Source organism: Anomaloglossus baeobatrachus, chromosome 11 (assembly GCF_048569485.1).
Source record: "Anomaloglossus baeobatrachus isolate aAnoBae1 chromosome 11, aAnoBae1.hap1, whole genome shotgun sequence".
Lineage (NCBI taxonomy): Eukaryota > Metazoa > Chordata > Amphibia > Anura > Aromobatidae > Anomaloglossus > Anomaloglossus baeobatrachus.
The window spans coordinates 45,314,684-45,336,029 of record NC_134363.1 but is presented as its reverse complement, the minus strand read 5'-3'; positions in this window follow the sequence as shown (position 1 = coordinate 45,336,029).

Sequence of the window (21,346 nt, the reverse complement as noted above, 5' to 3'; positions counted from 1 at the left end):
ATTCCTTTGGGGGGTATTGCAATTTTTTGCCATTTTGAGGCGAAACTGTTCCTTTGGGGGGGTATTGCAACTTTTGGCCATTTTGAAGCGAAATTGTTCCTTTGGGGGGGTATTGCAACTTTTCGGCATTTTGAAGCATAATTGTTCCTTTGGGGGGGAATTGCAATTTTTTTCCATTTTGAGGCGAAATTGTTCCTTTGGGGGGGTATTGCAACTTTTGGCCATTTTGAAGCGAAATTGTACCTTTGGGGGGGTATTGCAACTTTTTGGCATTTTGAAGCGAAATTGTTCCTTTGGGGGGGTATTGCAATTTTTTGCCATTTTTAGGCGAAATTGTTCCTTTAAGGGGGTATTGCAGCTTTTGGCCATTTTGAAGCGAAATTGTTCCTTTGGGGGGTATTGCAATTTTTTGCCATTTTTAGGCGAAATTGTTCCTTTGGGGTGGTATTGCACCTTTTGGCCATTTTGAAGCGAAATTGTTCCTTTGGGGGGTATTGCAATTTTTTGCCATTTTGAGGCGAAATTGTTCCTTTGGGGGGGTATTGCAATTTTTTGCCATTTTGAGGCGAAATTGTTCCTTTGGGGGGTATTGCAACTTTTGGCCATTTTGATGCCAAATTGTTCCTTTGGGGGGTATTGCAATTTTTTGCCATTTTGAGGCGAAACTGTTCCTTTGGGGGGGTATTGCAACTTTTGGCCATATTGAAGCGAAATTGTTCCTTTGGGGGGTATTAATATTTTTGGCCATTTTGAGGCGAAATTGTTACTTTGGGGGGGTATTGCAACTTTTGGCCATTTTGAAGCGAAATTGTTCCTTTGGGGGGGTATTGCAACTTTTCGGCATTTTGAAGCATAATTGTTCCTTTGGGGGGGAATTGCAATTTTTTTCCATTTTGAGGCGAAATTGTTCCTTTGGGGGGGTATTGCAACTTTTGGCCATTTTGAAGCGAAATTGTTCCTTTGGGGGGGTATTGCAATTTTTCTTCCATTTTGAGGCGAAATTGTTCCTTTGGGGGGTATTGCAACTTTTCAGCATTTTGAGGCGAAATTGTTCTTTTGGGGGGTATTGCAATTTTTTGCCATTTTGAGGCAAAATTGTTCCTTTGGGGGGGTATTGCATCTTTTGGCCATTTTGAGGCGAAATTGTATATTTGGGGGGGTATTGCAACTTTTGGTCATTTTGAAGCGAAATTGTTCTTTTGGGGGGGTATTGCAACTTTTGGCCTTTTTAAAGCGAAATTGTTCCTTTCGGGGGGTATTGCAACTTTTCAGCATTTTGAGGCGAAATTGTTCCTTTGGGGGGGTATTGCAATTTTTTGCCATTTTGAGGCGAAATTGTTCCTTTGGGGGGGTATTGCAACTTTTGGCCATTTTGAAGCCAAATTGTTCCTTTGGGGGGGTATTGCAATTTTTTTCCATTTTGAAGCGAAATTGTTCCTTTGGGGGGGTATTGCAACTTTTCGGCATTTTGAAGCGAAATTGTTCCTTTGGGGGATATTGCAATTTTTTGCCATTTTGAGTCGAAATTGTTCCTTTGGGGGTATTAAAATTTTTGGCCATTTTGAGGCGAAATTGTTACTTTGGGGGGGTATTGCAACTTTTGGCCATTTTGAAGCGAAATTGTTCCTTTGGGGGGGTATTGCAACTTTTCAGCATTTTGAGGCGAAATTGTTCCTATGGGGGGGTATTGCAATTTTTTGCCATTTTGAGGCGAAATTGTTCCTTTGGGGGGTATTGCAACTTTTGGCCATTTTGAAGCGAAATTGTTCCTTTGGGGGGGTATTGCAATTTTTTGCCATTTTGAGGCGAAATTGTTCCTTTGGGGGGGTATTGCAACTTTTGGCCATACTGAAGCGAAATTGTTCCTTTCGGGGGGTATTACAATTTTTGGCCATTTTGAGTCGAAATTGTTCCTTTGTGGGGGTATTGCAACTTTTGGCCATTTTGAAGCGAAATTGTTCCTTTGGGGGGGTATTGCAACTTTTCGGCATTTTGAGGCGAAATAGTTCCTTTGGGGGGGTATTGCAACTTTTGGTCATTTTGAAGCGAAATTGTTCCTTTGGGGGGGTATTGCACTTTTTTGCTATTTTGAGGCGAAATTGTTCCTTTGGGGTGGTATTGCACCTTTTGGCCATTTTGAAGCGAAATTGTTCCTTTGGGGGGTATTGCAATTTTTTGCCATTTTGAGGCGAAATTGTTCCTTTGGGGGGGTATTGCAATTTTTTGCCATTTTGAGGCAAAATTGTTCCTTTGGGGGGGTATTGCAACTTTTGGCCATTTTAAAGTGAAATTGTTCCTTTCGGGGGGTATTGCAACTTTTCAGCATTTTGAGGCGAAATTGTTCCTTTGGGGGGGGTATTGCAATTTTTTGCCATTTTGAGGCGAAATTGTTCCTTTGGGGGGTATTGCAACTTTTGGCCATTTTGAAGCCAAATTATTCCTTTGGGGGGTATTGCAATTTTTTGCCATTTTGAGGCGAAACTGTTCCTTTGGGGGGGTATTGCAACTTTTGGCCATATTGAAGCGAAATTGTTCCTTTGGGGGGTATTAATATTTTTGGCCATTTTGAGGCGAAATTGTTACTTTGGGGGGGTATTGCAATTTTTTGCCATTTTGAGGCGAAATTGTTCCTTTGGGGGGGTATTGCAATTTTTTGCCATTTTGAGGCAAAATTGTTCCTTTGGGGTGGTATTGCACCTTTTGGCCATTTTGAAGCGAAATTGTTCCTTTGGGGGGTATTGCAATTTTTTGCCATTTTGAGGCGAAATTGTTCCTTTGGGGGGGTATTGCAATTTTTTGCCATTTTGAGGCAAAATTGTTCCTTTGGGGGGGTATTGCAACTTTTGGCCATTTTAAAGTGAAATTGTTCCTTTCGGGGGGTATTGCAACTTTTCAGCATTTTGAGGCGAAATTGTTCCTTTGGGGGGGTATTGCAATTTTTTGCCATTTTGAGGCGAAATTGTTCCTTTGGGGGGTATTGCAACTTTTGGCCATTTTGAAGCCAAATTATTCCTTTGGGGGGTATTGCAATTTTTTGCCATTTTGAGGCGAAACTGTTCCTTTGGGGGGGTATTGCAACTTTTGGCCATTTTGAAGCGAAATTGTTCCTTTGGGGGGGTATTGCAACTTTTCGGCATTTTGAAGCATAATTGTTCCTTTGGGGGGGAATTGCAATTTTTTTCCATTTTGAGGCGAAATTGTTCCTTTGGGGGGGTATTGCAACTTTTGGCCATTTTGAAGCGAAATTGTACCTTTGGGGGGGTATTGCAACTTTTTGGCATTTTGAAGCGAAATTGTTCCTTTGGGGGGGTATTGCAATTTTTTGCCATTTTTAGGCGAAATTGTTCCTTTGGGGGGGTATTGCAGCTTTTGGCCATTTTGAAGCGAAATTGTTCCTTTGGGGGGTATTGCAATTTTTTGCCATTTTTAGGCGAAATTGTTCCTTTGGGGTGGTATTGCACCTTTTGGCCATTTTGAAGCGAAATTGTTCCTTTGGGGGGTATTGCAATTTTTTGCCATTTTGAGGCGAAATTGTTCCTTTGGGGGGGTATTGCAATTTTTTGCCATTTTGAGGCGAAATTGTTCCTTTGGGGGGTATTGCAACTTTTGGCCATTTTGATGCCAAATTGTTCCTTTGGGGGGTAGTGCAATTTTTTGCCATTTTGAGGCGAAACTGTTCCTTTGGGGGGGTATTGCAACTTTTGGCCATATTGAAGCGAAATTGTTCCTTTGGGGGGTATTAATATTTTTGGCCATTTTGAGGCGAAATTGTTACTTTGGGGGGGTATTGCAACTTTTGGCCATTTTGAAGCGAAATTGTTCCTTTGGGGGGGTATTGCAACTTTTCGGCATTTTGAAGCATAATTGTTCCTTTGGGGGGGAATTGCAATTTTTTTCCATTTTGAGGCGAAATTGTTCCTTTGGGGGGGTATTGCAACTTTTGGCCATTTTGAAGCGAACTTGTTCCTTTGGGGGGGTATTGCAATTTTTTGCCATTTTGAGGCGAAATTGTTCCTTTGGGGGGTATTACAATTTTTGGCCATTTTGAGGTGAAATTGTTCCTTTGGGGGGGTATTGCATCTTTTGGCCATTTTGAAGCGAAATTGTTCCTTTCGGGGGGTATTGCAACTTTTCGGCATTTTGAGGCGAAATTGTTCCTTTGGGGGGGTATTGCAACTTTTGGCCATTTTGAAGCGAAATTGTTCCTTTCGGGGGGTATTGCAACTTTTCGGCATTTTGAGGCGAAATTGTTCCTTTGGGGGGTATTGCAACTTTTGGCCATTTTGAAGCGAAATTGTTCCTTTGGGGGGTATTGCAATTTTTTGCCATTTTGAGGTGAAATTGTTCCTTTGTGGTGGTATTGCAACTTTTGGCCATTTTGAAGCGAAATTGTTCCTTTGGGGGGGTATTGCAACTTTTCGGCATTTTGAGGCGAAATTGTTCCTTTGGGGGGTATTGCAATTTTTTGCCATTTTGAGGTGAAATTGTTCCTTTGGGGGGGTATTGCAACTTTTGGCCATTTTGAAGTGAAATTGTTCCTTTGGGGGGGTATTGCAACTTTTGACCATTTTGAAGCGAAATTGTTCCTTTGGGGGGGTATTGCAACTTTTCGGCATTTTGAGGCGAAATTGTTCCTTTGGGGGGGTATTGCAATTTTTTTTCCATTTTGAGGCAAAATTGATCCTTTGGGGGGGTATTGCAACTTTTGGCCATTTTGAAGCGAAATTGTACCTTTGGGGGGGTATTGCAACTTTTCGGCATTTTAAAGCGAAATTGTTCCTTTGGGGGGGTATTGCAATTTTTTTTCATTTTGAGGCGAAATTGTTCCTTTGGGGGGGGAATTGCAACTTTTGGCCATTTTGAAGCGAAATTGTTCCTTTCGGGGGGTATTGCAACTTTTCAGCATTTTGAGGCGAAATTGTTCCTTTGGGGGGTATTGCAACTTTTGGCCATTTTGAAGCGAAATTGTTCCTTTCGGGGGGTATTGCAACTTTTCGGCATTTTGAGGCGAAATTGTTCCTTTGGGGGGGTATTGCAACTTTTGGCCATTTTGAAGCGAAATTGTTCCTTTGGGGGGTATTGCAATTTTTTGCCATTTTGAGGTGAAATTGTTCCTTTGGGGGGGGTATTGCAACTTTTGGCCATTTTGAAGTGAAATTATTCCTTTGGGGGGGTATTGCAACTTTTGACCATTTTGAAGCGAAATTGTTTCTTTGGGGGGGGTATTGCAACTTTTCGGCATTTTGAGGCGAAATTGTTCCTTTGGGGGGTATTGCACCTTTTGGCCATTTTGAAGCGAAATTGTTCCTTTGGGGGGTGGCCATTTTGAAGTGAAATTGTTCCTTTGGGGGGGTATTGCAATTTTTTGCCATTTTGAGGCGAAATTGTTCCTTTTGGGGGGTATTGCAACTTTTGACCATTTTGAAGCGAAATTGTTCCTTTCGGGCGGTATTGAAACTTTTCGGAATTTTGAGGCGAAATTGTTCCTTTGGGGGGGTATTACAATTTTTTGCCATTTTGAGGCGGAATTGTTCCTTTGGGGGGGGGTATTGCAACTTTTGGCTATTTTGAAGCGAAATTGTTCCTTTGGGGGGGTATTGCAACTTTTGGCCATTTTGAAGCGAAATTGTTCCTTTCGGGGGGTATTGCAACTTTTCGGCATTTTGAGGCGAAATTGTTCCTTTGGGGGGGTATTGCAATTTTTCTTCCATTTTGAGGCGAAATTGTTCCTTTGGGGGGTATTGCAACTTTTGGCCATTTTGAAGCGAAATTGTTCCTTTGGGGGGGTATTGCAATTTTTTGCCATTTTGAGGCGAAACTGTTACTTTGGGGGGGTATTGCAACTTTTGGCCATTTTGAAGCGAAATTGTTCCTTTGGGGGGGTATTGCAATTTTTTGCTATTTTGAGGCAAAACTGTTCCTTTGGGGGGGTATTGCAACTTTTGGCCATTTTGAAGCGAAATGGTTCCTTTCGGGGGGTATTGCAACTTTTCGGCATTTTGAAGCGAAATTGTTTCTTTGGGGGATATTGCAATTTTTTGCCATTTTGAGGCGAAATTGTTCCTTTCGGGGGGTATTGCAACTTTTCGGCATTTTGAGGCGAAATTGTTCCTTTGGGGGGTATTGCAATTTTTTGCCATTTTGAGGCGGAATTGTTCCTTTGGGGGGGTATTGCAACTTTTGGCCATTTTGAAGCGAAATTGTTCCTTAGGGGGGTATTGCAACTTTTAGCCATTTTGAAGCGAAATTGTTCCTTTCTGGGGGTATTGCAACTTTTCGGCATTTTGAGGCGAAATTGTTCCTTTGGGGGGGTATTGCAATTTTTCTTCCATTTTGAGGCGAAATTGTTCCTTTGGGGGATATTGCAACTTTTCAGCATTTTGAGGCGAAATTGTTCCTTTGGGGGGTATTGCAATTTTTTGCCATTTTGAGGCAAAATTGTTCCTTTGGGGGGGTATTGCAACTTTTGGCCATTTTGAAGCGAAATTGTTCCTTTGGGGGGGTATTGCAATTTTTTGCCATTTTGAGGCGAAACTGTTCCTTTGGGGGGGGTATTGCATCTTTTGGCCATTTTGAGGCGAAATTGTATATTTGGGGGGGTATTGCAACTTTTGGTCATTTTGAAGCGAAATTGTTCCTTTAGGGGGGTATTGCAATTTTTTGCCATTTTGAAGCGAAATTGTTCCTTTGGGGGGGTATTGCAACTTTTCGGAATTTTGAAGCGAAATTGTTCCTTTGGGGGATATTGCAATTTTTTGCCATTTTGAGGCGAAATTGTTCCTTTGGGGGGGTATTGCAACTTTTGGCCTTTTTGAAGCGAAATTGTTCCTTTCGGGGGGTATTGCAACTTTTCAGCATTTTGAGGCGAAATTGTTCCTTTGGGGGGGTATTGCAATTTTTTGCCATTTTGAGGCGAAATTGTTCCTTTGGGGGGGTATTGCAACTTTTGGCCATTTTGAAGCCAAATTGTTCCTTTGGGGGGGTATTGCAATTTTTTTCCATTTTGAAGCGAAATTGTTCTTTTGGGGGGGTATTTCAACTTTTCGGCATTTTGAAGCGAAATTGTTCCTTTGGGGGATATTGCAATTTTTTGCCATTTTGAGGCGAAATTGTTCCTTTGGGGGTATTAAAATTTTTGGCCATTTTGAGGCGAAATTGTTACTTTGGGGGGGTATTGCAACTTTTGGCCATTTTGAAGCGAAATTGTTCCTTTGGGGCGGTATTGCAACTTTTCGGCATTTTTAAGCGAAATTGTTCCTTTTGGGGGGTATTACAATTTTTTGCCATTTTGAGGCGAAATTGTTCCTTTGGGGGGGTATTGCAATTTTTTTTCCATTTTGAGGCAAAATTGATCCTTTGGGGGGGTATTGCAACTTTTGGCCATTTTGAAGCGAAATTGTACCTTTGGGGGGGTATTGCAACTTTTCGGCATTTTAAAGCGAAATTGTTCCTTTGGGGGGGTATTGCAATTTTTTTTCATTTTGAGGCGAAATTGTTCCTTTGGGGGGGAATTGCAACTTTTGGCCATTTTGAAGCGAAATTGTTCCTTTCGGGGGGTATTGCAACTTTTCAGCATTTTGAGGCGAAATTGTTCCTTTGGGGGGTATTGCAACTTTTGGCCATTTTGAAGCGAAATTGTTCCTTTCGGGGGGTATTGCAACTTTTCGGCATTTTGAGGCGAAATTGTTCCTTTGGGGGGGTATTGCAACTTTTGGCCATTTTGAAGCGAAATTGTTCCTTTGGGGGGTATTGCAATTTTTTGCCATTTTGAGGTGAAATTGTTCCTTTGGGGGAGGTATTGCAACTTTTGGCCATTTTGAAGTGAAATTATTCCTTTGGGGGGGTATTGCAACTTTTGACCATTTTGAAGCGAAATTGTTTCTTTGGGGGGGTATTGCAACTTTTCGGCATTTTGAGGCGAAATTGTTCCTTTGGGGGGTATTGCACCTTTTGGCCATTTTGAAGCGAAATTGTTCCTTTGGGGGGTGGCCATTTTGAAGTGAAATTGTTCCTTTGGGGGGGTATTGCAATTTTTTGCCATTTTGAGGCGAAATTGTTCCTTTTGGGGGGTATTGCAACTTTTGACCATTTTGAAGCGAAATTGTTCCTTTCGGGCGGTATTGAAACTTTTCGGAATTTTGAGGCGAAATTGTTCCTTTGGGGGGGTATTACAATTTTTTGCCATTTTGAGGCGGAATTGTTCCTTTGGGGGGGTATTGCAACTTTTGGCTATTTTGAAGCGAAATTGTTCCTTTGGGGGGGTATTGCAACTTTTGGCCATTTTGAAGCGAAATTGTTCCTTTCGGGGGGTATTGCAACTTTTCGGCATTTTGAGGCGAAATTGTTCCTTTGGGGGGGTATTGCAATTTTTCTTCCATTTTGAGGCGAAATTGTTCCTTTGGGGGGTATTGCAACTTTTGGCCATTTTGAAGCAAAATTGTTCCTTTGGGGGGGTATTGCAATTTTTTGCCATTTTGAGGCGAAACTGTTCCTTTGGGGGGGTATTGCAACTTTTGGCCATTTTGAAGCGAAATTGTTCCTTTGGGGGGGTATTGCAATTTTTTGCCATTTTGAGGCAAAACTGTTCCTTTGGGGGGGTATTGCAACTTTTGGCCATTTTGAAGCGAAATGGTTCCTTTCGGGGGGTATTGCAACTTTTCGGCATTTTGAAGCGAAATTGTTTCTTTGGGGGATATTGCAATTTTTTGCCATTTTGAGGCGAAATTGTTCCTTTCGGGGGGTATTGCAACTTTTCGGCATTTTGAGGCGAAATTGTTCCTTTGGGGGGTATTGCAATTTTTTGCCATTTTGAGGCGGAATTGTTCCTTTGGGGGGGTATTGCAACTTTTGGCCATTTTGAAGCGAAATTGTTCCTTAGGGGGGTATTGCAACTTTTAGCCATTTTGAAGCGAAATTGTTCCTTTCTGGGGGTATTGCAACTTTTCGGCATTTTGAGGCGAAATTGTTCCTTTGGGGGGGTATTGCAATTTTTCTTCCATTTTGAGGCGAAATTGTTCCTTTGGGGGGTATTGCAACTTTTCAGCATTTTGAGGCGAAATTGTTCCTTTGGGGGGTATTGCAATTTTTTGCCATTTTGAGGCAAAATTGTTCCTTTGGGGGGGTATTGCAACTTTTGGCCATTTTGAAGCGAAATTGTTCCTTTGGGGGGGTATTGCAATTTTTTGCCATTTTGAGGCGAAACTGTTCCTTTGGGGGGGGTATTGCATCTTTTGGCCATTTTGAGGCGAAATTGTATATTTGGGGGGGTATTGCAACTTTTGGTCATTTTGAAGCGAAATTGTTCCTTTAGGGGGGTATTGCAATTTTTTGCCATTTTGAAGCGAAATTGTTCCTTTGGGGGGGTATTGCAACTTTTCGGAATTTTGAAGCGAAATTGTTCCTTTGGGGGATATTGCAATTTTTTGCCATTTTGAGGTGAAATTGTTCCTTTGGGGGGGTATTGCAACTTTTGGCCTTTTTGAAGCGAAATTGTTCCTTTCGGGGGGTATTGCAACTTTTCAGCATTTTGAGGCGAAATTGTTCCTTTGAGGGGGTATTGCAATTTTTTGCCATTTTGAGGCGAAATTGTTCCTTTGGGGGGGTATTGCAACTTTTGGCCATTTTGAAGCCAAATTGTTCCTTTGGGGGGGTATTGCAATTTTTTTCCATTTTGAAGCGAAATTGTTCTTTTGGGGGGGTATTGCAACTTTTCGGCATTTTGAAGCGAAATTGTTCCTTTGGGGGATATTGCAATTTTTTGCCATTTTGAGGCGAAATTGTTCCTTTGGGGGTATTAAAATTTTTGGCCATTTTGAGGCGAAATTGTTACTTTGGGGGGGTATTGCAACTTTTGGCCATTTTGAAGCGAAATTGTTCCTTTGGGGGGGTATTGCAATTTTTTGCCATTTTGAGGCAAAACTGTTCCTTTGGGGGGGTATTGCAACTTTTGGCCATTTTGAAGCGAAATGGTTCCTTTCGGGGGGTATTGCAACTTTTCGGCATTTTGAAGCGAAATTGTTTCTTTGGGGGATATTGCAATTTTTTGCCATTTTGAGGCGAAATTGTTCCTTTCGGGGGGTATTGCAACTTTTCGGCATTTTGAGGCGAAATTGTTCCTTTGGGGGGTATTGCAATTTTTTGCCATTTTGAGGCGGAATTGTTCCTTTGGGGGGGTATTGCAACTTTTGGCCATTTTGAAGCGAAATTGTTCCTTAGGGGGGTATTGCAACTTTTAGCCATTTTGAAGCGAAATTTTTCCTTTCTGGGGGTATTGCAACTTTTCGGCATTTTGAGGCGAAATTGTTCCTTTGGGGGGGTATTGCAATTTTTCTTCCATTTTGAGGCGAAATTGTTCCTTTGGGGGGTATTGCAACTTTTCAGCATTTTGAGGCGAAATTGTTCCTTTGGGGGGTATTGCAATTTTTTGCCATTTTGAGGCAAAATTGTTCCTTTGGGGGGGTATTGCAACTTTTGGCCATTTTGAAGCGAAATTGTTCCTTTGGGGGGGTATTGCAATTTTTTGCCATTTTGAGGCGAAACTGTTCCTTTGGGGGGGGTATTGCATCTTTTGGCCATTTTGAGGCGAAATTGTATATTTGGGGGGGTATTGCAACTTTTGGTCATTTTGAAGCGAAATTGTTCCTTTAGGGGGGTATTGCAATTTTTTGCCATTTTGAAGCGAAATTGTTCCTTTGGGGGGGTATTGCAACTTTTCGGAATTTTGAAGCGAAATTGTTCCTTTGGGGGATATTGCAATTTTTTGCCATTTTGAGGTGAAATTGTTCCTTTGGGGGGGTATTGCAACTTTTGGCCTTTTTGAAGCGAAATTGTTCCTTTCGGGGGGTATTGCAACTTTTCAGCATTTTGAGGCGAAATTGTTCCTTTGGGGGGGTATTGCAATTTTTTGCCATTTTGAGGCGAAATTGTTCCTTTGGGGGGGTATTGCAACTTTTGGCCATTTTGAAGCCAAATTGTTCCTTTGGGGGGGTATTGCAATTTTTTTCCATTTTGAAGCGAAATTGTTCTTTTGGGGGGGTATTGCAACTTTTCGGCATTTTGAAGCGAAATTGTTCCTTTGGGGGATATTGCAATTTTTTGCCATTTTGAGGCGAAATTGTTCCTTTGGGGGTATTAAAATTTTTGGCCATTTTGAGGCGAAATTGTTACTTTGGGGGGGTATTGCAACTTTTGGCCATTTTGAAGCGAAATTGTTCCTTTGGGGCGGTATTGCAACTTTTCGGCATTTTTAAGCGAAATTGTTCCTTTTGGGGGGTATTACAATTTTTTGCCATTTTGAGGCGGAATTGTTCCTTTGGGGGGGTATTGCAACTTTTGGCCATTTTGAAGCGAAATTGATCCTTTCGGGGGTATTGCAACTTTTCGGCATTTTGAGGCGAAATTGTTCCTTTGGGGGGGTATTGCAATTTTTCTTCCATTTTGAGGCGAAATTGTTCCTTTATGGGTTATTGCAACTTTTGACCATTTTGAAGCGAAATTGTACCTTTGGGGGGGTATTGCAACTTTTCAGCATTTTGAGGCGAAATTGTTCCTATGGGGGGGTATTGCAATTTTTTGCCATTTTGAGGCGAAATTGTTCCTTTGGGGGGTATTGCAACTTTTGGCCATTTTGAAGCGAAATTGTTCCTTTGGGGGGGTATTGCAATTTTTTGCCATTTTGAGGCGAAATTGTTCCTTTGGGGGGGTATTGCAACTTTTGGCCATATTGAAGCGAAATTGTTCCTTTCGGGGGGTATTACAATTTTTGGCCATTTTGAGGCGAAATTGTTCCTTTGGGGGGGTATTGCAACTTTTGGCCATTTTGAAGCGAAATTGTTCCTTTGGGGGGGTATTGCAACTTTTCGGCATTTTGAGGCGAAATAGTTCCTTTGGGGGGGTATTGCAACTTTTGGTCATTTTGAAGCGAAATTGTTCTTTTGGGGGGGTATTGCACTTTTTTGCCATTTTGAGGCGAAATTGTTCCTTTGGGGTGGTATTGCACCTTTTGGCCATTTTGAAGCGAAATTGTTCCTTTGGGGGGTATTGCACTTTTTTGCCATTTTGAGGCGAAATTGTTCCTTTGGGGGGGTATTGCAATTTTTTGCCATTTTGAGGCAAAATTGTTCCTTTGGGGGGGTATTGCAACTTTTGGCCATTTTAAAGTGAAATTGTTCCTTTCGGGGGGTATTGCAACTTTTCAGCATTTTGAGGCGAAATTGTTCCTTTGGGGGGGTATTGCAATTTTTTGCCATTTTGAGGCGAAATTGTTCCTTTGGGGGGTATTGCAACTTTTGGCCATTTTGAAGCCAAATTGTTCCTTTGGGGGGTATTGCAACTTTTGGCCATATTGAAGCGAAATTGTTCCTTTGGGGGGTATTAATATTTTTGGCCATTTTGAGGCGAAATTGTTACTTTGGGGGGGTATTGCAACTTTTGGCCATTTTGAAGCGAAATTGTTCCTTTGGGGGGGTATTGCAACTTTTCGGCATTTTGAAGCATAATTGTTCCTTTGGGGGGGAATTGCAATTTTTTTCCATTTTGAGGCGAAATTGTTCCTTTGGGGGGGTATTGCAACTTTTGGCCATTTTGAAGCGAAATTGTACCTTTGGGGGGGTATTGCAACTTTTTGGCATTTTGAAGCGAAATTGTTCCTTTGGGGGGGTATTGCAATTTTTTGCTATTTTTAGGCGAAATTGTTCCTTTGGGGGGGTATTGCAACTTTTGGCCATTTTGAAGCGAAATTGTTCCTTTGGGGGGTGGCCATTTTAAAGCGAAATTGTTCCTTTGGGGGGCATTGCAACTTTTGACCATTTTGAAGCGAAATTGTTCCTTTCGGGCGGTATTGAAACTTTTCGGCATTTTGAGGCGAAATTGTTCCTTTGGGGGGGTATTGCAATCTTTTTTCCATTTTGAGGTGAAATTGTTCCTTTGGGAGGGTATTGCAACTTTTCGGCATTTTGAAGCGAACTTGTTCCTTTGGGGGGGTATTGCAATTTTTTGCCATTTTGAGGCGAAATTGTTCCTTTGGGGGGTATTACAATTTTTGGCCATTTTGAGGTGAAATTGTTCCTTTGGGGGGTATTGCATCTTTTGGCCATTTTGAAGCGAAATTGTTCCTTTCGGGGGGTATTGCAACTTTTTGGCATTTTGAGGCGAAATTGTTCCTTTGGGGGGGGGTATTGCAACTTTTGGCCATTTTGAAGCGAAATTGTTCCTTTCGGGGGGTATTGCAACTTTTCGGCATTTTGAGGCGAAATTGTTCCTTTGGGGGGTATTGCAACTTTTGGCCATTTTGAAGCGAAATTGTTCCTTTGGGGGGGTATTGCAATTTTTTGCCATTTTGAGGTGAAATTGTTCCTTTGTGGTGGTATTGCAACTTTTGGCCATTTTGAAGTGAAATTGTTCCTTTGGGGGGGTATTGCAACTTTTGACCATTTTGAAGCGAAATTGTTCCTTTGGGGGGGTATTGCAACTTTTCGGCATTTTGAGGCGAAATTGTTCCTTTGGGGGGTATTGCAATTTTTTGCCATTTTGAGGTGAAATTGTTCCTTTGGGGGGGTATTGCAACTTTTGGCCATTTTGAAGTGAAATTGTTCCTTTGGGGGGGTATTGCAACTTTTGACCATTTTGAAGCGAAATTGTTCCTTTGGGGGGTATTGCAACTTTTCGGCATTTTGAGGCGAAATTGTTCCTTTGGGGGGGTATTGCAATTTTTTTTCCATTTTGAGGCAAAATTGTTCCTTTGGGGGGGTATTGCAACTTTTGGCCATTTTGAAGCGAAATTGTACCTTTGGGGGGGTATTGCAACTTTTCGGCATTTTAAAGCGAAATTGTTCCTTTGGGGGGGTATTGCAACTTTTGGCCATTTTGAAGCGAAATTGTTCCTTTGGGGGGTGGCCATTTTGAAGTGAAATTGTTCCTTTGGGGGGGTATTGCAATTTTTTGCCATTTTGAGGCGAAATTGTTCCTTTTGGGGGGTATTGCAACTTTTGACCATTTTGAAGCGAAATTGTTCCTTTCGGGCGGTATTGAAACTTTTCGGCATTTTGAGGCGAAATTGTTCCTTTGGGGGGGTATTGCAACTTTTGGCTATTTTGAAGCGAAATTGTTCCTTTGGGGGGGTATTGCAACTTTTGGCCATTTTGAAGCGAAATTGTTCCTTTCGGGGGGTATTGCAACTTTTCGGCATTTTGAGGCGAAATTGTTCCTTTGGGGGGGATTGCAATTTTTCTTCCATTTTGAGGCGAAATTGTTCCTTTGGGGGGTATTGCAACTTTTGGCCATTTTGAAGCGAAATTGTTCCTTTGGGGGGGTATTGCAACTTTTGGCCATATTGAAGCGAAATTGTTCCTTTGGGGGGGTATTGCAATTTTTTGCCATTTTGAGGCGAAACTGTTCCTTTGGGGGGGTATTGCAACTTTTGGCCATTTTGAAGCGAAATTGTTCCTTTGGGGGGGGGGTATTGCAATTTTTTGCCATTTTGAGGCGGAATTGTTCCTTTGGGGGGGTATTGCAACTTTTTGCCATTTTGAGGCGGAATTGTTCCTTTGGGGGGGTATTGCAACTTTTGGCCATTTTGAAGCGAAATTGTTCCTTAGGGGGGTATTGCAACTTTTAGCCATTTTGAAGCGAAATTGTTCCTTTCTGGGGGTATTGCAACTTTTCGGCATTTTGACGCGAAATTGTTCCTTTGGGGGGGTATTGCAATTTTTCTTCCATTTTGAGGCGAAATTGTTCCTTTGGGGGGTATTGCAACTTTTCAGCATTTTGAGGCGAAATTGTTCCTTTGGGGAGTATTGCAATTTTTTGCCATTTTGAGGCAAAATTGTTCCTTTGGGGGGGTATTGCATCTTTTGGCCATTTTGAGGCGAAATTGTATATTTGGGGGGGTATTGCAACTTTTGGTCATTTTGAAGCGAAATTGTTCCTTTGGGGGGGTATTGCAATTTTTTGCCATTTTGAAGCGAAATTGTTCCTTTGGGGGGGTATTGCAACTTTTCGGCATTTTGAAGCGAAATTGTTCCTTTGGGGGATATTGCAATTTTTTGCCATTTTCAGGCGAAATTGTTCCTTTGGGGGGGTATTGCAACTTTTGGCCTTTTTAAAGCGAAATTGTTCCTTTCGGGGGGTATTGCAACTTTTCAGCATTTTGAGGCGAAATTGTTCCTTTGGGGGGGTATTGCAATTTTTTGCCATTTTGAGGCGAAATTGTTCCTTTGGGGGGGTATTGCAACTTTTGGCCATTTTGAAGCCAAATTGTTCCTTTGGGGGGGTATTGCAATTTTTTTCCATTTTGAAGCGAAATTGTTCCTTTGGGGGGGTATTGCAACTTTTCGGCATTTTGAAGCGAAATTGTTCCTTTGGGGGATATTGCAATTTTTTGCCATTTTGAGGCGAAATTGTTCCTTTGGGGGTATTAAAATTTTTGGCCATTTTGAAGCGAAATTGTTCCTTTGGGGGGGTATTGCAACTTTTCGGCATTTTGAGGCGAAATAGTTCCTTTGGGGGGGTATTGCAACTTTTGGTCATTTTGAAGCGAAATTGTTCCTTTGGGGGGGTATTGCACTTTTTTGCCATTTTGAGGCGAAATTGTTCCTTTGGGGGGGTATTGCAATTTTTTGCCATTTTGAGGCAAAATTGTTCCTTTGGGGGGGTATTGCAACTTTTGGACATTTTAAAGTGAAATTGTTCCTTTTGGGGGGTATTGCAACTTTTCAGCATTTTGAGGCGAAATTGTTCCTTTGGGGGGGGTATTGCAATGTTTTGCCATTTTGAGGCGAAATTGTTCCTTTGGGGGTATTAAAATTTTTGGCCATTTTGAGGCGAAATTGTTACTTTGGGGGGGTATTGCAACTTTTGGCCATTTTGAAGCGAAATTGTTCCTTTGGGGGGGTATTGCAACTTTTCGGCATTTTGAAGCGAAATTGTTCCTTTTGGGGGGGTATTACAATTTTTTGCCATTTTGAGGCGGAATTGTTCCTTTGGGGGGGTATTGCAACTTTTGGCCATTTTGAAGCAAAATTGTTCCTTTGGGGGGTATTGCAACTTTTGGCCATTTTGAAGCGAAATTGATCCTTTCGGGGGGTATTGCAACTTTTCGGCATTTTGAGGCGAAATTGTTCCTTTGGGGGGGTATTGCAATTTTTCTTCCATTTTGAGGCGAAATTGTTCCTTTTGGGGGTTATTGCAACTTTTGGCCATTTTGAAGCGAAATTGTACCTTTGGGGGGGTATTGCAACTTTTCAGCATTTTGAGGCGAAATTGTTCCTATGGGGGGGTATTGCAATTTTTTGCCATTTTGAGGCGAAATTGTTCCTTTGGGGGGTATTGCAACTTTTGGCCATTTTGAAGCGAAATTGTTCCTTTCGGGGGGTATTACAATTTTTGGCCATTTTGAGTCGAAATTGTTCCTTTGGGGGGGTATTGCAACTTTTGGCCATTTTGAAGCGAAATTGTTCCTTTGGGGGGGTATTGCAACTTTTCGGCATTTTGAGGCGAAATAGTTCCTTTGGGGGGGTATTGCAACTTTTGGTCATTTTGAAGCGAAATTGTTCCTTTGGGGTGGTATTGCACCTTTTGGCCATTTTGAAGCGAAATTGTTCCTTTGGGGGGTATTGCAATTTTTTGCCATTTTGAGGCGAAATTGTTCCTTTGGGGGGGTATTGCAATTTTTTGCCATTTTGAGGCAAAATTGTTCCTTTGGGGGGGTATTGCAACTTTTGGCCATTTTAAAGTGAAATTGTTCCTTTCGGGGGGTATTGCAACTTTTCAGCATTTTGAGGCGAAATTGTTCCTTTGGCGGGGTATTGCAATTTTTTGCCATTTTGAGGCGAAATTGTTCCTTTGGGGGGTATTGCAACTTTTGGCCATTTTGAAGCCAAATTATTCCTTTGGGGTGTATTGCAATTTTTTGCCATTTTGAGGCGAAACTGTTCCTTTGGGGGGGTATTGCAACTTTTGGCCATATTGAAGCGAAATTGTTCCTTTGGGGGGTATTAATATTTTTGGCCATTTTGAGGCGAAACTGTTCCTTTGGGGGGGTATTGCAACTTTTGGCCATTTTGAAGCGAAATTGTTCCTTTGGGGGGATATTGCAACTTTTCGGCATTTTGAAGCATAATTGTTCCTTTGGGGGGGAATTGCAATTTTTTTCCATTTTGAGGCGAAATTGTTCCTTTGGGGGGGTATTGCAACTTTTGGCCATTTTGAAGCGAAATTGTACCTTTGGGGGGGTATTGCAACTTTTTGGCATTTTGAAGCGAAATTGTTCCTTTGGGGGGGTATTGCAATTTTTTGCCATTTTTAGGCGAAATTGTTCCTTTGGGGGGGTATTGCAACTTTTGGCCATTTTGAAGCGAAATTGTTCCTTTCGGGGGGTATTGCAACTTTTCAGCATTTTGAGGCGAAATTGTTCCTTTGGGGGGTATTGCAACTTTTGGCCATTTTGAAGCGAAATTGTTCCTTTTCGGGGGGTATTGCAACTTTTCGGCATTTTGAGGCGAAATTGTTCCTTTGGGGGGTATTGCAACTTTTGGCCATTTTGAAGCGAAATTGTTCCTTTGGGGGGTATTGCAATTTTTTGCCATTTTGAGGTGAAATTGTTCCTTTGGGGGGTATTGCAACTTTTGGCCATTTTGAAGTGAAATTATTCCTTTGGGGGGGTATTGCAACTTTTGACCATTTTGAAGCGAAATTGTTCCTTTGGGGGGGTATTGCAACTTTTCGGCATTTTGAGGCGAAATTGTTCCTTTGGGGGGGTATTGCAACTTTTTGGCATTTTGAAGCGAAATTGTTCCTTTGGGGGGGTATTGCAATTTTTTGCCATTTTGAGGCGAAATTGTTCCTTTTGGGGGGTATTGCAACTTTTGACCATTTTGAAGCGAAATTGTTCCTTTCGGGCGGTATTGAAACTTTTCGGCATTTTGAGGCGAAATTGTTCCGGGGGGGGGGTATTACAATTTTTTGCCATTTTGAGGCGGAATTGTTCCTTTGGGGGGGTATTGCAACTTTTGGCTATTTTGAAGCGAAATTGTTCCTTTGGGGGGGTATTGCAACTTTTCGGCATTTTGAGGCGAAATTGTTCCTTTGGGGGGGTATTGCAATTTTTCTTCCATTTTGAGGCGAAATTGTTCCTTTGGGGGGTATTGCAACTTTTGGCCATTTTGAAGCGAAATTGTTCCTTTGGGGGGGTATTGCAACTTTTGGCCATATTGAAGCGAAATTGTTCCTTTGGGGGGGTATTGCAATTTTTTGCCATTTTGAGGCGAAACTGTTCCTTTGGGGGGGTATTGCAACTTTTGGCCATTTTGAAGCGAAATTGTTCCTTTGGGGGGGTATTGCAATTTTTTGCCATTTTGAGGCGGAATTGTTCCTTTGGGGGGGTATTGCAACTTTTGGCCATTTTGAAGCGAAATGGTTCCTTTCGGGGGGTATTGCAACTTTTCGGCATTTTGAAGCGAAATTGTTCCTTTGGGGATATTGCAATTTTTTGCCATTTTGAGGCGAAATTGTTCCTTTCGGGGGGTATTGCAACTTTTTGGCATTTTGAGGCGAAATTGTTCCTTTGGGGGGTATTGCAATTTTTTTTCCATTTTGAGGCGAAATTGTTCCTTTCGGGGGGTATTGCAACTTTTCAGCATTTTGAAGCGAAATTGTTCCTTTGGGGGGTATTGCAATTTTTTGCCATTTTGAGGCGGAATTGTTCCTTTGGGGGGGTATTGCAACTTTTGGCCATTTTGAAGCGAAATTGTTCCTTAGGGGGGTATTGCAACTTTTAGCCATTTTGAAGCGAAATTGTTCCTTTCTGGGGGTATTGCAACTTTTCGGCATTTTGAGGCGAAATTGTTCCTTTGGGGGGTATTGCAATTTTTCTTCCATTTTGAGGCGAAATTGTTCCTTTGGGGGGTATTGCAACTTTTCAGCATTTTGAGGCGAAATTGTTCCTTTGGGGGGTATTGCAATTTTTTGCCATTTTGAGGCAAAATTGTTCCTTTGGGGGGGTATTGCAACTTTTGGCCATTTTGAAGCGAAATTGTTCCTTTCGGGGGGTATTGCAATTTTTTGCCATTTTGAGGCGAAACTGTTCCTTTGGGGGGGGTATTGCATCTTTTGGCCATTTTGAGGCGAAATTGTATATTTGGGGGGGTATTGCAACTTTTGGTCATTTTGAAGCGAAATTGTTCCTTTGGGGGGGTATTGCAATTTTTTGCCATTTTGAAGCGAAATTGTTCCTATGGGGGGGTATTATAACTTTTCGGAATTTTGAAGCGAAATTGTTCCTTTGGGGGATATTGCAATTTTTTGCCATTTTGAGGCGAAATTGTTCCTTTGGGGGGGTATTGCAACTTTTGGCCTTTTTGAAGCGAAATTGTTCCTTTCGGGGGGTATTGCAACTTTTCAGCATTTTGAGGCGAAATTGTTCCTTTGGGGGGGTATTGCAATTTTTTGCCATTTTGAGGCGAAATTGTTCCTTTGGGGGGGTATTGCAACTTTTGGCCATTTTGAAGCCAAATTGTTCCTTTGGGGGGGTATTGCAATTTTTTTCCATTTTGAAGCGAAATTGTTCCTTTGGGGGGGTATTGCAATTTTTTGCCATTTTGAGGCGAAATTGTTCCTTTGGGGGTATTAAAATTTTTGGCCATTTTGATGCGAAATTGTTACTTTGGGGGGGTATTGCAACTTTTGGCCATTTTGAAGCGAAATTGTTCCTTTGGGGGGGTATTGCAACTTTTCGGCATTTTGAAGCGAAATTGTTCCTTTTGGGGGGGTATTACAATTTTTTGCCATTTTGATGCGGAATTGTTCCTTTGGGGGGGTATTGCAACTTTTGGCCATTTTGAAGCAAAATTGTTCCTTTGGGGGGTATTGCAACTTTTGGCCATTTTGAAGCGAAATTGATCCTTTCGGGGGGTATTGCAACTTTTCGGCATTTTGAGGCGAAATTGTTCCTTTGGGGGGGTATTGCAATTTTTCTTCCATTTTGAGGCGAAATTGTTCCTTTATGGGTTATTGCAACTTTTGGCCATTTTGAAGTGAAATTGTACCTTTGGGGGGGTATTGCAACTATTCAGCATTTTGAGGCGAAATTGTTCCTATGGGGGGGTATTGCAATTTTTTGCCATTTTGAGGCGAAATTGTTCCTTTGGGGGGTATTGCAACTTTTGGCCATTTTGAAGCGAAATTGTTCCTTTGGGGGGGTATTGCAATTTTTTGCCATTTTGAGGCGAAATTGTTCCTTTGGGGGGGTATTGCAACTTTTGGCCATATTGAAGCGAAATTGTTCCTTTCGGGGGGTATTACAATTTTTGGCCATTTTGAGGCGAAATTGTTCCTTTGGGGGGGTATTGCAACTTTTGGCCATTTTGAAGCGAAATTGTTCCTTTGGGGGGGTATTGCAACTTTTCGGCATTTTGAGGCGAAATAGTTCCTTTGGGGGGTATTGCAACTTTTGGCCATTTTGAAGCGAAATTGTTCCTTTGGGGGGGTATTGCAACTTTTGGCCATATTGAAGCGAAATTGTTCCTTTGGGGGGGTATTGCAATTTTTTGCCATTTTGAGGCGAAACTGTTCCTTTGGGGGGGTATTGCAACTTTTGGCCATTTTGAAGTGAAATTGTTCCTTTGGGGGGGTATTGCAATTTTTTGCCATTTTGAGGCGGAATTGTTCCTTTGGGGGGGTATTGCAACTTTTGGCCATTTTGAAGCGAAATGGTTCCTTTCGGGGGGTATTGCAACTTTTCGGCATTTTGAAGCGAAATTGTTCCTTTGGGGGATATTGCAATTTTTTGCCATTTTGAGGCGAAATTGTTCCTTTCGGGGGGTATTGCAACTTTTCGGCATTTTGAGGCGAAATTGTTCCTTTGGGGGGTATTGCAATTTTTTTTCCATTTTGAGGCGAAATTGTTCCTTTCGGGGGGTATTGCAACTTTTCAGCATTTTGAAGCGAAATTGTTCCTTTGGGGGGTATTGCAATTTTTTGCCATTTTGAGGCGGAATTGTTCCTTTGGGGGGGTATTGCAACTTTTGGCCATTTTGAAGCGAAATTGTTCCTTAGGGGGGTATTGCAACTTTTAGCCATTTTGAAGCGAAATTGTTCCTTTCTGGGGGTATTGCAACTTTTCGGCATTTTGAGGCGAAATTGTTCCTTTGGGGGGGTATTGCAATTTTTCTTCCATTTTGAGGCGAAATTGTTCCTTTGGGGGGTATTGCAACTTTTCAGCATTTTGAGGCGAAATTGTTCCTTTGGGGGGTATTGCAATTTTTTGCCATTTTGAGGCAAAATTGTTCCTTTGGGGGGGTATTGCAACTTTTTGCCATTTTGAAGCGAACTTGTTCCTTTCGGGGGGTATTGC